We start from the raw sequence: 15,693 nt of genomic DNA, 5'->3' as shown, positions 1-15,693 counted from the left end.
CTCCTCCCATCCCGGAATTTGAAGATCCGGGTTGATTGTTGGTTGTGGTGCACTTGAGCTCTCACCCCTTTGGTTCCTTGAACGCTTTGAGGCCATTTCTTTGTAAAATATTGGTAAATTTGAGGTTTCTCTCTCTTAGGGTTTGAGAAAATTTGAGAGAAAATGGGGGAAAATTAGTGTAGATTGTAGAGGAGGATGAGGGGAGATGGAATATGTAAGAATTTTTGAGTTTGGATGGAAGAATTGGAAGAGATCTTGGATTGAAGTGTAAGTTGAAGGGTTGAAAATGGAGGTTTTAGAGAGAGAAAGTGAAATGAAGAAGATGAAATAAGGAGAAAGTGAGGAAAGAAAGAAGAGAAAAGAAAATAAAAGAGGGACGGACTGATGGCGCGCCCGATCGGGCGAGCCTCGCCCGATCGGGCGAAAGTGGGAAATTCCAGAACTCAAGTTGCGCGCCCGATCGGGCGAGCTCCGCCCGATCAGGCGCGAACGCGAACAAAATTTTTGCCCTTTGCTCGCCCGATCGGGCGAGCTTCGCCCGACATATCTTTTCCTTTTCACTCGATTTTCCAAAAAAAGCGCCCGATCGGGCGAAAATAGTCCCTGAATTCAACCTTGCTTTCGCGCTCGATCGGGCGAAAATGGTTCCGATTTTTAGCATGCTTGCGCGCCCGATCGGGCTGCGTCGCCCGATCGGGCGAATTTGCTGCTAGTTTCTGGGTTGCTTGCGCGCCCGATCGGGCGAGCCTCGCCCGATCGGGCCCGAGCAGCCCTTTTTCTCCGATTTCTTTTCTTCTTCAAATTTTTTCTAAGTCTTTATGCCTGTCAAATTCATACCTGTACAACAACACTTAAAACTGGTGAAATATCACTCTCCTCGCCTCTCTAAAAAAAAACAAAAAAAAGGAAAAAGGAAAACTAGTCTAGAAAGCATGAAATACAGGTTGCCTCCCGCAAAGCGCTGGTTTATCTAGGTCCCGCACGACCTTCTTACCACCTTGAAGCTCATGTTGGAAGTGGAGTTAGGAGAGTCTCCTCCACATCTCTAATGGTAGCACCTTCATGATACACTTTCAACCTTTGGCCATTTACCTTAAACTCTTCACCTTTGTCATTTACCAACTCTACCGAACCAAATTTGTTCACCTTTGTGACAGTGAAGGGACCGGACCACCTAGACTTCTACTTTCCTGGGAAAATCTTCAATCTAGAATTAAAGAGAAGGACCTTATCACCCGGTGCAAACTCTCTTGGTAAGATCCTCTTGTCATGCCACTTCTTGGTCTTCTCCTTGTAGATCCGCGCACTATCATATGCCGACAATCTAAACTCATCCAACTCATTGAGTTAAGAAGTCTCTTCTTACCCGCGGCCTTAGAATCCATATTAAGCTCTTTGATCGCCCAAAAGGCTTTGTACTCTAATTCTACGGGAAGATGACATGCCTTACCATAAACCAATCTATAAGGTGAAGTACCAGTCGGTGTCTTAAATGCTGTTTGGTATGCCCAAAGTGTGTCATCAAGCTTCATGCTCCAATCTTTCCTTGACTAGGCTACTACCTTTTCTAGGATCGCCTTGATTTCCCTATTAGAGACCTCGACTTGACCACTAATTTGAGGGTGGTAACTAAGCCCTGTTCTATGATATACGCCATACTTCTTGAGGAGGTTATCCAATTGTTTTTCATGGAAGTGGGTACCCCCATCACTAATAATAGCTCGTGGAACACCAAACCTGGGAAATATGATCTTCTTGAAGAGCTTGATGACTACCTTAGAATCGTTTGTTGGTGAAGCTATGGCTTCTACCCACTTGGACACATAATCGACGGCTACAAGTATGTAACAATTCCCATTGGAAGATGGGAACGACCCCATATAATCGATACCCCAAACATCAAATATTTCAACTTCGAGAATCCCAGTTTGGGGCATCTCATGCCTCCGCGAAATGTTGCCAGTCCTTTGGCAAGAGTCACAAGCCTGCACAAAAGTGTTAGCATCTTTAAACATAGTAGGCAAAAAGAAGCCCGACTCATTGATCTTGGCCACCGTTTTAGTGGGGCCATGATGTCCACCGTAGGGTGAGGTATGACAACTGGTAAGGACGTTGTGAACATCCCATTCGGGAACACACCTGCGAAATAATCCATCTGCACACTCACGAAACAAAAAAGGATCATCCCAAAAATAATGTTTAACATCATAAAGGAATTTCTTTTTCTGTTGGTAGGACACGTCAGGAAGTAGAGTACCACCCACTATATAATTAGCAAAATCAGCATACCAAGGGTGATGTTCTACAACTGCATACAAGTTGTCATCAGGGAAAGAATCATCTATAGGTAAAGAATCCTTACCCTCATCATACCTGATACGAGACAAGTGGTCTGCCACCACGTTCTCTGCTCCCTTTTTATCTTTTATTTCTATATTGAAATCTTGGAGCAGGAGAACCCACCGGAGTAGCCTTGGCTTTGATTCCGCCTTGGCTATCAAGTATTTCAATGCTGCATGATCAGTAAAAACAATAACTTTAGAACCAACTAGATATGATCTAAATTTTTCTAAAGCATAAATAACAGCAAGAAACTCCTTTTCTGCGGTGGCATAGTTGACTTGGGCGTCATCCAATGTTTTGCTAGCATAATAAATAGCATGCAAAACCTTGTCCTTCCTCTGTCCGAGCACGGCTCCTAGTGCAAAGTCACTTGCATCACACATGATTTCGAAAGGAAGGTTCCAATCGGGAGCACATATGATGGGTGCCGATATCAAAGCCTGCTTAATCCTGTTAAAAGCCTCAAGACACTCGTCAGTAAAAATAAATGGGGCATCCTTGAGCAAAAGCTGTGTTAGTGGTTTAGCAATTTTAGAAAAATCTTTGATAAAGCGGCGATAAAACCCCGCATGACCCAAGAAGCTTCTAACTCCCTTAACATTGACTGGGGGAGGTAATTGCTCAATCACTGATATTTTAGCCTTGTCTACTTGTATGCCCTTATCAGATACAATATGGCCAAGGACTACTCCCTCTGTCACCATAAAGTGACATTTTTCCCAATTAAGTACTAAGTTGCACTCTTCACATCTTTTCAAAATTTTAGCGAGATTTATTAGACATGAATCAAATGAAGAACCATATACGCTAAAATCATCCATAAAGACCTCCATAATAGACTCTATGAAATCAGAAAAAATGCTCATCATGCAACGTTGAAAGGTAGGAGGTGCATTACATAAACCGAAGGGCATTCTACGATATGCAAAAGTGCCATAAGGGCATGTAAAGGTGGTCTTTTCCTGATCTTCAGGGTGAATCGGAATTTGGAAAAATCCCGAATACCCGTCCAAATAGTAAAAGAATTTGTGATTGGCTAACCTTTCAAGCATTTGATCAATAAAGGGAAGAGGGAAGTGATCCTTTTTAGTGGCGATATTTAATCTACGATAGTCTATGCACATACACCACCCTGTTACATTTCTAGTGGGAATTAATTCATTTTTCTCATTAGTTATCACAGTCATCCCACCCTTCTTCGGTACTACCTGCACAAGACTTACCCACTTGGAGTCAGAAATAGGATAGATAATAATACCTGCATCAAGTAATTTCATCACCTCCTTCTTGACTACTTCCTGCATGTTGGGATTTAATCTTCGTTGGGGTTGAATGCAGGGCTTGTAATTTTCCTCTAGATGAATCCTGTGCATGCAAAAATCAGGGCTAATAACCTTGAGATCATCAATACTGTACCCTATAGCCTTCTTATGGGTTTTGAGGACCCCTAGAAGTTGGGAAGATTGTAGGTCAGTGAGTGCAGTACTGATGATCACGGGGTGTAGTTCCTGCTCATCTAGAAAAACATATTTTAAATGAGAAGGGAGAGGTTTTAGCTCAGGTTTCTTGACCTCTCCAGGTTTTGATTCCTGAACTAAATTTACTACCTTCATTGTATCCTTGGGGCTTAACTCTTCTAAGGAAAGAGCCTTTTCAATATCTTGTATCTCATTACCCCAAATGCTTGCATTGTCGCTAGATAAATTCCCGCAGAGAACTTCCTCTAAGGGGTCCTTCGCAAGAACCTGTGGCAAGCTATCATCACAAATATCGTCCATTATATCAATTGTATCAATATAGCAACAATTTTCCTCTAACATAGGCCCTTTCAAAACCTTCCCTAAATTAAAGGTAACATTATCGTTACCTACAGAAAGGGTTAGTTTACCATTTTTCACATCAATAATCGCTCCTGCAGTGTGGAGGAAAGGCCTACCTAATATAATGGGTATTTGTGTGTCCTCTGCCATATCTAAAACAACAAAATCATCCGGAATAAAAAATTTACCAACTCTGACAGGTACGTCCTCTAAAATACCTAAGGGATATTTTACCGAACGATCTGCCATTTGCAAAGTTATATTAGTAATTTTTAATTCTCCCATATTTAATTTAGCACAGATAGATGATGGCATGACACTGACACTAGCACCCAAATCACGTAAAGCTTTATCAATAAAAACATTCCCAATGTGACAAGGGATAGAAAAACTACCGGGATCCTTTAATTTAGGAGGGGATTTATTTTGCAAATAAGCGCTACACTCCTCTGTGAAAGCTACAGTTTCTACTTTATTAAAGGCCCTTTTCCTAGTCAGGATGTCTTTCATGAATTTAGCATAAGCGGGTACTTGAGTGATTAAATCAGTGAAAGGGACTGTTACCTGCAGGTTTTTCACAACCTCTAAAAACTTACCGAATTGTTTATCAAGCTTACTCTTCAGTTGTCTATTAGGGAATGGAAGCTTGATAACTAGGCTCTACACATCTCCTCCCTTATCCTGCAATTTACCCTGCACAGAAACATTAGTAGGGTTAGTATCTATTTGTAGCCCTGCAGGGCTAGCAGGATTACCGTTTGGTGTAGAGGAATCTAGATCAAGAACTGGTCCATCTTCCTTTGGCATAGGAGGTCCATCATAATGTGAACCACTCCTTAGAGTGATTGCATTAGCATGATCTGTAGGATGGATAGGTTGTGATGGTAGAGCTCCCTGCTGACGGGATTGTAGGGTAGATGAAAGTTGTGCAATTTGATTGTCCATGATTTTATTATGGGCTAGAATAGAATCAATTTGCGCATCCCTACTCTCCATATGCTTTTGCATATTGGCAACCATTGCTCTAATTTCTGTCATGGCAGGGTCAGAAGATGATGAGGGTGATGCTTGGCTTTTCTGGCTGGCATTAGGATGGTAATATTTTTGCTGTGGTGGTGTTTGCTGTTGTGGTTGTTGTGGAGGTGGAGGGTTTTGTACATTGGTACTCCGGTATGAAAGATAAGGATGATTTTTATAACCGGCATTGTAGGAATTGGAATAGGGGTTATTTTGCCTATAGGTTTGGAAGGAATTAACTTGTTCCATAGAGCTCCTACAATCTTACTCCCAATGACCTACAATTCCACAATTTTCACAAAAAGCTTCATGGTTAGCAACAGCAGAAACATTAGCTACAGAGTTAGGAGCAGCAGTAAGATTATCTAATTTTTGACAAATAGATGTTAATTGAGCTTGCAAAAAGGATACGGAATCGACATTATGTTTTCCTTTATTTGCAAACCCCCTCGGATTCCCATATTGGGAATTGTGTATTGCCATGTCTTCGATAACCTGTCCTGCATCATCCACATTTAAATTCATAAACCTCCCACTAGCTGCCGAATCTAGTACTGATCTAGAAGAATTTCCAAGTCCATTATAAAATGCTTGGATCAATTGCCATTGTGCTAGATTGTGGTGGGGGCACTCTCTCTGTAGATCCTTGAACCTCTCCCAAGCCTCATATAATGTTTCGTCGGCCTCTTAAGCGAAGTTCTGAATAACACTTCTTAGCACTGCTGTTCTCTCTGCAGGATAATATTTATTATAGAAATTCAAAGCAAGAGTTTCCCAGTCAGTAATACCAAGTGCAGTTCTATTCAAACCATTAAACCATAATTTTGCTTTGCCACATAATGAAAAGGGAAAAAGAATCTCCCTGATTTGGTCTTGCGTGACCCCGGCTTGCCTAATGGTATTACAATATTGGCAGAAATCTGCGATGTGAAGATTAGGATCTTCACCCTCAGCTCCGCTGAACTGCTTCCTCTCTATCATAGTGATAAATTGGGGCTTGATCTCAAATTGAACTCCATCTAGAGCCGGAGTAGGAGTAAGGTGCGGGAAATCTGTGAGCTTCGGTTGCGAATAATCACTGAGTTTCTTCTGGGCCGTCATCTCTGATTCTGAATCTGAAGGAATATCTGTATCACTAGAATCAGGGGGAGGATCTCTTCGATCGTTGTCCCCCTCAGAACCCGCCAGAATTTGTCTATAGAGTCTCCTTTGCCTATGAAAAGAACGCTCGATCTCAGGATCAAAAGGGATGTCACCTGATCTAGAACACCTGGGCATAAACAAAGAACTAAAGACAAATATGAGATTTGCCTCAAAGAACTAATGTTCTCTGAGGCAAAAAGGGGGATAATCTAGACTACAAAAATATAATCAGAAAATAAAAATAAAACCGTCTCCCCGGCAACGGCGCCAAATTTTGACAGGGTAAAGTCGTATCCCCTAATAAAAAATAATTACCTAAATCACTAACTAAGGTAGATAGGGAAGTAGGGTCGAACTCCACAGGGAAACAAGTCTTTTTAATTCTAATTAATTATTATACTCTAAATTATCCAAGTAACCAATGTTTTTAAGTATGAATTCTATACTACGAAGAATAAGTTTAGGGAGAAAAGAATCAATAATAAGGAAACCTAGGGTCACAGGTTCACCAATAATTAATATTCCGGGATAGAACGAAGTAATTAATAATTAACAACGCATAGATAACATGATTAACAGGCTCTCGCAATTTATTAATCAACATAGATCTAACAGGCTCTCGCAATTTACTAGACCTAAGTTCCTATTAAAAATAGCCTTTAATATTAAATCAACATCTGCTCGATTCATCAATTCAATATTGCTAAACATTCACAATCAAATTACATCTGCTCGATTCATAATCTAATTGCAAAGAATTAAAACAATTCAATAGGAAATTATCATGCAATATCAACAATCAATAATAACAAACTATCCCTTCATATTAATTATGGATCCCCATAAACCCTAGAATTAAACTACTCACTAATCATCATAACTAAACCAATCAAGTAAATAATTAAAAACATAATCAAGAAAACAATTAAAATAGCTGAAATTAAAAAGGGAAGAAATTGTACCAAAGTAAATATGGAATTAATGAAGGAATTAAGAGCAAAAGTTTAGAGAGAATTTAAGAGAGAGAAAAATACTAAGTAGAGAGAGAAAGTCTAAGAAAAGAGATCAGTAATTATTCCGTACAAAAACGTATTTAAACCTTTCCTAAAACACGAATTAAAACTAAACTAATCAGACTCTAGGAAAAACACGCGCCCGATCGGGCCCGCCTTTTTTTACAACGCCTTCACTGATGTGCCGCGCCCGATCGAGCCTACGCTCACCCGATCGGGCGCGCCTCTCCCTTGAGAGTTCCTTTGCGCGCATCCGCCCGATCGGGCGTATGCTTGCCCGATCGGGCCCGGTCTTCTTCTTCGAGGTTTGGACTTCGATTGGGCTAGATTTCTCGGCCCAATCTATATTTCCTCTCGGGTCTCGAATACATGGTACAAATGCCTCGTGATCCCAATTACCGAGCCCTTAATCACCGGCTCTCACCGATCTTGGGCTCCAAAAGTGGTCGTGTCCCTCTAGCTTCCGTAGTCGATCCAATAAAGCCCGGGAAAATGCTCCAAGAGTGCAATTTCCTGTAAAATACAACTAAAACTACGAAAACACTAGAACACACAAATTAGTAATAAAAGTGGCCCGAAAGAGCCAAAAACACTACTAATAACGACCACGGGACGGGGATAAAACACTATATAAACTAGACATATCAATATTAACGTGGCTAATAATTCATTTGCAACAAATTCCACCGTGGCTAATAAGCATTGTTATGTCAAATATTATCGTAGCCAATAAGCTTGTTTGCCACAATATAAGCGTGGCTAATAAACTTGTTTGCCACAATATAAGCGTGGCTAATAAGCTTGTTTTCCACAGATATTATAGTGGCTTGCTTTTTTTTTTTTTTTTTTTTTTGAAAAAAGAAATATTATAGTGGCTAATATATTATATTTTGCATTTTTCCACCCAAATTGACTAACAGACATAGTACATATATACACATAAATCTTAGATATTTTCATTAATAACTTGTAAATTACACTTTTCAAGTTTTATCAAAAAAATAAAAAATACAAATAGTCAATAAGAATACACTATAATTGGAGCAGAAACAATCATCAAAGCAGAAGCAATCTCCAGCAAAGAGCAGCAGCAAGTGTCTAACTACATCAGTGGAAAACCCTGAAACTTCTTAAACACCTTGCTTTCTCCGACCAGCACACTGCACATCACGAACTTCTTTAAATCAGCCAGCAACCACTTTTTTCTTTCTGATATTTTGTCATTATAAGTCTAAAAATTAGCTCACTGCAATTTTGAAGAAGCATATACTACGACTAGCGTAGTACTAAAAATAAGTTTGAGCCAATGTAACAGAGTTTTGCTCACTAAGAAAGAAAGTCCAAAGTACACTTCTATACAAACAATATTGGCTCGAGCTTGAGCTGCTCCAAAGCGATTTCAACAAGTACACTGGTATGACTAGTGTTGACTTTACAATTATAAGAGACAGAACTAATGATATATTGTAAAGAAATAGCCTTTTTATACCCTAAATTCAACCCTGATTTGACACGAACCAGGCATTCTTACCCATATTCCTAAAAGTTTGTTACATCGAAAACAGATAGAACATTAGAGTATACTGCAGAATTGCACCTCAGTAAAACATCCACGGTATATGAAAATGTAGAGATAAACTATTGTTCTAAAGTTAAAAGTCTCAGAAAGAAAATAAGAGAAGCTATATGAGCACTTTGAACTCATGCACAATTCTGTTGCAGTTCAGGATATTTCAGAGACAAACACCAAGTAAATGCTGAAAAAAAAATCAACCCAAGAACCATTAAAACCCACATAATTTCACCTTAAAACAATATAAACACATATTAATCCAGAAAAATTACGCCAAAACTCACAAATTTATTGAAACATACGAAAATTCAGCATCAAAAACATAACGAAATCATGTAAGTATAGTGTGAAGGAACATTGAGGTAGAGCCAGCAAACGTGAAACTTTTCAAGCTAAGAGAACCCCGTTTTTCATGATAACAAGAGCTAGCAAGCATGGAATGAGGGTTAACATGTAAGCGGTTTTGTCTTAGGTGGTTCAGTGGTCGACGCCCAGTTTGTATTTTTAAATCTGGGAACCAAAGAAGAACAAAGTCAACTTGCAAGCTTCCTAACTGTACAAACAACACAAGATAGTCGAAGAAATAATGAAGATATATTATATGAGTAACTAGGAACTACTTTAGTAAGAAACGATATGATGCAGATAGTATACAAAAAGAGTAATATTGCAGGTCCAATTAAACATTGTCAGATTCACAACTCCTTTGTTGATACCTTTGATTTCAAAACTTGTAAGGCCTGCTCCAATCCATTTCTATTTCGGCCCTACAGACTAGAGGTAAAATACACTTAGAACCCTAGAAAGAAGAGTAGAAATTAATAGACAATCATACTGACAAGTGACAACTCATATGCAATACTCTCAAGGGTTAAAGCATCTGAGCTACAGCTTCCAAACTTGTAGATAATAATGCAACGACAATTGTGGAGCTAAAAGAGCTTACTCTCCATTGATAGAGTTCAGAAGCTCAAAGCCAGTTTGTCTAAGACGAAATTAGATCCCAAACAAAACAGTAGCAGAATTAATAGTGAATAAAATTTTAAATAGATATGCAGAACATGATTTAGTTCACAGATACAATCAGGCCTCACAATCTCACATAGTCACATTTGGACAAATTCACATATTTCAATAGGTACAAAAGCAAAATGAAAAAAGGTTGACCATGCATGGATGTATATGGTTGTCTACACAATGGGCAGCTCCCTATTCTAAGAGATTAGTCAATAAATTAATATTATATAACCTTCCAATCATAAACAAATTCATCTACAAGATTGATTAAACTCTCATTCAGTAGGATAATTATACTTCGTATAAGATTCATATAGGGAGAAGGAATTTTCATATATAACAGTTTGAAGATAAAGTATGACACCCAGGTTTCTATTTCTCCAAATAATAGAAGTATAATATCATCCCTAAAGCTTCATAAGTTCATAGGAAACAACTTATAGAAACAAAGTAGAGTTATTGTTAACTATCCCTACAACGACACAAGCCATTAATTAGAAACTTAGCATAACTTTCAGCAAATGGACCGCACTCTCCCATACAATTGAATAAAAATTGAATAAAAATTGAACAAAAATTATAAGTTGGTGTTCAATATAGAAGACCTGATCATGTTGCAATTAGATATAGGCACATGACTTAAGGATATCCAATGCCTCAGAGTGTCTCTCATAAGCTACGTACCTGAAATTTCAGCAAACCAACTGCATAAACACAAATAAATAAAGGCAATAACCAAAATAAATACTAGTACAAGTAAATTACACAATGCACCGAAAAGGTAAGTCAATAAAATGACTTCAAACAACTGTAACATAGATCTTGTATGTTCTAAGGTGGTGAGGCGTCCATCCTAATTCAATCCATTGTTCATGACTATATTTTACATTCTCTGTTTTTACTTTTGCAATCCCAATTTAGTTTTGCTTATTATTCTAATTGTCAGTGGTTCATGTTATCATCGGATTTTGGATGAAAGGTTTTGAATTGTTGAAAGTGCCTGCAATAACAAAGTTGATTCCAAGTAATTGACTAAAATGCTGCAATTAATTTGAACTTAGTATTGTAAAATTGTCTAATTTCAATTAAAAATCCAGGATGAACACTACAATCACAACAATTTTTAGAATTTTAACCTAAATTCGCACCACTACCTAATTTTAATCAAAAACCTTTTCCATTAAACTACAATAACAACAACAATCAAAGTAGAGAGAAAAATCAAGCCTCTTCCTCCGTATTAAAAAATAATCGTTATCAATATCCGTATTAAAAAAATTGAATAAAAATCAGAAAGAAGAGAAAGAAAGTAGAAGTTATGGTAACCGTGAGGGCCGAAAATCCTTTGAGTGATGCTGATTCTTGGAGTCGCCCAAACCCTTGAAGGAGGAGTCAACCCTTGGAGCAGTGGCCAGCAGCCCTGACTTGCAGCCAGAAGGATAAAGGAGGAATCCTTGACTCGCGGCTGTAGGGAGGAAGAAGATCTAGACCGAGGGCGACCTAGCGGCAGCTCTTGAAGACGGCGTCGCGAGAAGAGTCAGCGTCAAGAAGGAGAATTGACGAGGGAGAAGAGGATTATTGGTGTATTCAATAGGGGGTGTTTGACAAGTGGGAATTGAGGGTGGGATTAATCCCAATTGAAAAAATAAGTCTCGTTTGTTTGGTGAGAATGAGAATAAAGAGGTTTGAGAATGAGATTATTTACAGGTGAATCCCACCATTTTATTACCTAAGGAGGGTAGGTAATAAATGGATGGGAATGGAAATAGGGAAAAATGACATTTTTGTCATCAATGAAAAGAATGAAAAATTAATCTTAATAGGGTATTTTTGTAAAAATTGTTATTTATTCCCTATATATTCCCACCCACTATCCAAACAAGGTATTGCCATGTTTTCATGTATTCCCATCAATTAATTCTCAATCTCATTCGCACCTTTTAATCCCCAAACTCTCATTTTCACAATCCAAACGCCACGTGAATGACGTGAAAAACAAAGTGACAGTTTTAGACTTTTAGTTTTAGTTTTAGCGCTACAATTTCAAACAAAAACGAAGTAAATTAGTTTTACCGCCCCAAGTTTTTTTATAAACGGAGCCTTTTCTAATTTTCTTAAGAGTTTTCTAGTTTGGCACGAAAGTACGTCTGTTTTGCTCTATTTTCTAGAATTTGACGTAGTAAAAGATTTTTTCCTAACGTTTTTCCTACTACGAAAGCCCCAACAAAACGATATATATTTGGGAAATCTTAATTTTAAGAGTAATTTTGACTATTTATGATTAGAAAAGCTGCAAATAGGGAGCTGTAAATGACTTTTTATACCAGTTATGGGCTATAAAAAATATCAAACAAGCAATTCACAAAGAGAAATCAAATTTATGAAAGCAATACACTTGTTGGCGTTATTATGAAAGAAAACAAAGCATATTTGTAAAGGAAATTTAAGCGTATATTAGAAATAGATCATCTATATAAATATATTCGACCTCAAATTTGTACTCATTATATTTAATATTCAAGTTTAAAAGTAAAAAAAATTCAAAGTAACATGGCTAAATCATGGTATCTAATTAAATTGTATGCATGTAAATATATATTCTTAGTAAAGTTATATTGTATGCTACAATTTACACTTTTTTTATGACATGAGCAAATAATCTAGCTACATAAAATTTTTTGATAGCAAAACCCGTGGCATAAATGTGTGCTTGTCACAGGAAAAATTATTACCTATGACATTAATGCAAAGTTTACCACATGAAAAAAAATACTCGTCGCACAATTGTAAAGTTTGCCACGGAAAAAGAGTTACCCGTGGTACAAAAGTAAAGTTTGTCACAGGAAAAGAGCTACTCGTGACACATATGTAGAGTTTGCCACGGGAAAAAAAAACTACTTGTGGCACAAGTGATATAATTGTCACGGGAAAGAAAAACCCGTGGCATAAATTATTCTACATATATAGGTTTTGTATCATAATTCATTTTTCCCGTGGCTAAATGAAATTATGCCACAAATTTTGAATTCCCGTGGAATAATTCGTGGCACAAGTGATGATTTGTTGTAGTGTGATCATTGTATCCAAATAAAATGAGCATATATAAATTTCTATATAGAATTTAGAATATACGTGTTCACAAATCTATATAAAAATGAACATTATTTTTATATTATGTTACATAAACTTAAAGAATCTATATCAAAGTGTTATTCAAATAAATATTTTTGTATACTTAAAGGAACAACCATTAACACACACACACACACATATATCAAAAGAATTTTAAGAATAACGTCATGTCAAAATGAACATATAGTCTATTATAAATGATCATTATACCTTGCAATTGCATACACAACGGGGCCGACCACTTGATGTTATTATATACTTTAAAAGTTTAGGATCAACTATATGAGATTTAGCTTGGCGCTCTTTTTGTATTTTATCCACTATTGATTGAATAAGAATATCATCGTCATCTCTATTCATACACAATTTTTTTTAAAAGAAAATAAAATCAATTAGCAATTACAAACTCCATAATGTAAGTGAATAATTAAATAAACACTTTCAAATCATGTAGATTACACACTCACATGTCTCCAGAATCGTCTTCCTTACTCTCGATCTGGAAGATCATATATGCATACTGAAATGAACCAATACAAACATGTATTTAAAAATGAACATTACTTTAATTTATATATAAATGAACATTTTGAATTTAATATATGATCAAATTATTTCAGAGCAATGAAACTTTATAATTTAGGCCGCATATAAACAAAACTACATACATACTAAAATGAATATTTTTGAATTTCATAAATGAACATTATCTTTCATTTATGTTACATGAACCTAAAGAATCTATATCGAAGTGTTATTGAAATGAACATTTTTGTATACTTAAATGAACAATCATAGACACATATATGTGTCAAAAGAATTTCAAAAAAACATCATGTCAAAATGAACATATAATATATGATTATAAATGATTATTATACCTTGCAATTGCAGACATGTCTTTTTCAACAAGGACACTTGTTATTATATCTTTTAAGAGTTGAGGATCAATTGTATTTTATTCACTCTTTATTGAATAGGAATATTATCATCGTCACTGTTTATACACATTTAAAAAAAAAAATCAATTAAGAATTATATAGCTCCATAATGTAAGTGACAATATGTGATTTATTTTTGAACATTTTTTAAAATATAATCATATTTTAAAATAGAATCATCAAAGGTTTATGATGAATGAACAATTTGTGATTTATTTTTGAACATATTTTGACATGTGAATGAACATAACATTAATATATGTGTGAATATACACATATCCAAATGAACTTCTATATATCAAATTCAAATAAGCATCTATCAATATTAGAGCTAAAATGTATGTAATATAATATTCAAATGACGCTCATGAGCATATAATTTAATATGAAGTTAAACATGTATTATTATAGTCTATGTGGATATTTTCAATATGAGAATGAACATGTACGTATTTACATTCAAATAAACATATGTTTAAATACCAGTAAACATTCATTAATATGTAAAGATCATAAACAAAATTAGGGTAATCTTCACTCAAGAATGAACCCTAGTTGATGTAAGATAAGTATGTAAATGATCATATACTAATATCATAATGAACATCTATCAAAATGAAAATGAACTTTTGTTCAGCAGCCGTCTTCTCAGATGAAACCTTCGAAGTGCTCTTCTCTGTTTCGTTTCTACAAAAATACCACCAAATATAGTAGATTGTAGTCTATTTTGCACAAAAATAAGTGTAATCATAGTAAATTTTGTTTTAGAATATCAAAACACAAATTAAAATATAAAATCTAGGGTTTACACTCAAAATTCTACTAAAATGAACAAAGCCTTACTCTTCTTTTTTGGAATCTAGTTGTGATTGAAGAACTTAATCTCGAATATCAGACATTTTTAGAACTTTTGATGCAATTTGCAGTAATTTTGAAGCAATTCGTAGTGAGTTTCTTGCGAGTTTTTGGTTTTGATGAGAGAGAATTTGTCGAAAATGGATTTGAAATGATGTTTTTGAATTTTATCATGTTTTTTTTTTTGCAATTACCGTGGTTAGTTAGTGGGGGGTAAGTGCAGCTGTGCAGGTTGTATGGTTAGTGGGGTGTGGTAAGGGTTTTATTGTAATTTCAGGGAGGGGGTGTAGGTATTAATGGCTAAGGGAGGGGGGGGGGGTGTAGTGAATTTGAATTAAATAATGAGGAAGTTGTGGCCAAAATACTAAACTGGGCCCGGTTTGATCTTTATATGCGGCCCAATGATCTAGAGGAGGGCCTATTATGAATTATCATTCCTAATGCAATTAGGATTGATTATAGTCTTCTAGAACCTTGACAGGCTATAGTCGTATCACCTAATCAATAGTAATTCCTAAATCCTCTAACTAATGTAGATAGGGAAGTAGGGTCGAATCCACAAAGAAACGAGTCTTTCTATTCCTAATTAATTAAAATAATCTAGATTATAAAGTAACCAAAATATTATAATCAAAAGGAATTAAACTACGAAGATTAAGAATAAGGAGAAAACAATATATAAAAGGTCTAGGGTATAGGTTCACCAATAAATAATATTCCAGGGTAAAAACATAATAATCAATTATCAATGCATAAATTAATCAGATTATAAAGGGCTTTCGCTACGTATTACAATCAAACAATTAATTTACCAGTATTAAATTTCATCTCTCGAATCT

The 15,693-nt window shown here is 36.1% G+C and overlaps 1 long non-coding RNA gene across 4 annotated transcripts; it reads right to left on the bottom strand.

The window, feature by feature from the left end:
* Window positions 1–8,270: 8,270 nt before the first annotated feature.
* On the bottom strand, window positions 8,271–11,578 carry LOC145579021 (uncharacterized). Of its 4 annotated transcripts, XR_014099045.1 has the most exons (4): window positions 11,253–11,578; window positions 10,532–10,630; window positions 9,626–9,683; window positions 8,271–8,496 (listed from the first exon to the last, which is right to left on the bottom strand). It is a non-coding gene; the product is annotated as an uncharacterized LOC145579021 (long non-coding RNA). The 4 variants fall into 4 exon arrangements; XR_014098998.1 differs by lacking the exon at window positions 9,626–9,683; XR_014098985.1 differs by lacking the exon at window positions 8,271–8,496 and having other exon boundaries at window positions 8,504–9,683.
* Between the last annotated feature and the right edge of the window lie 4,115 nt (window positions 11,579–15,693).

This window comes from Chenopodium album, chromosome 1 (assembly GCF_948465745.1).
Source record: "Chenopodium album chromosome 1, dcCheAlbu1.1, whole genome shotgun sequence".
NCBI lineage: Eukaryota > Viridiplantae > Streptophyta > Magnoliopsida > Caryophyllales > Amaranthaceae > Chenopodium > Chenopodium album.
The sequence above is the reverse complement of the archived record's forward strand: the minus strand, read 5'-3'. Positions and strand labels throughout refer to the sequence as shown.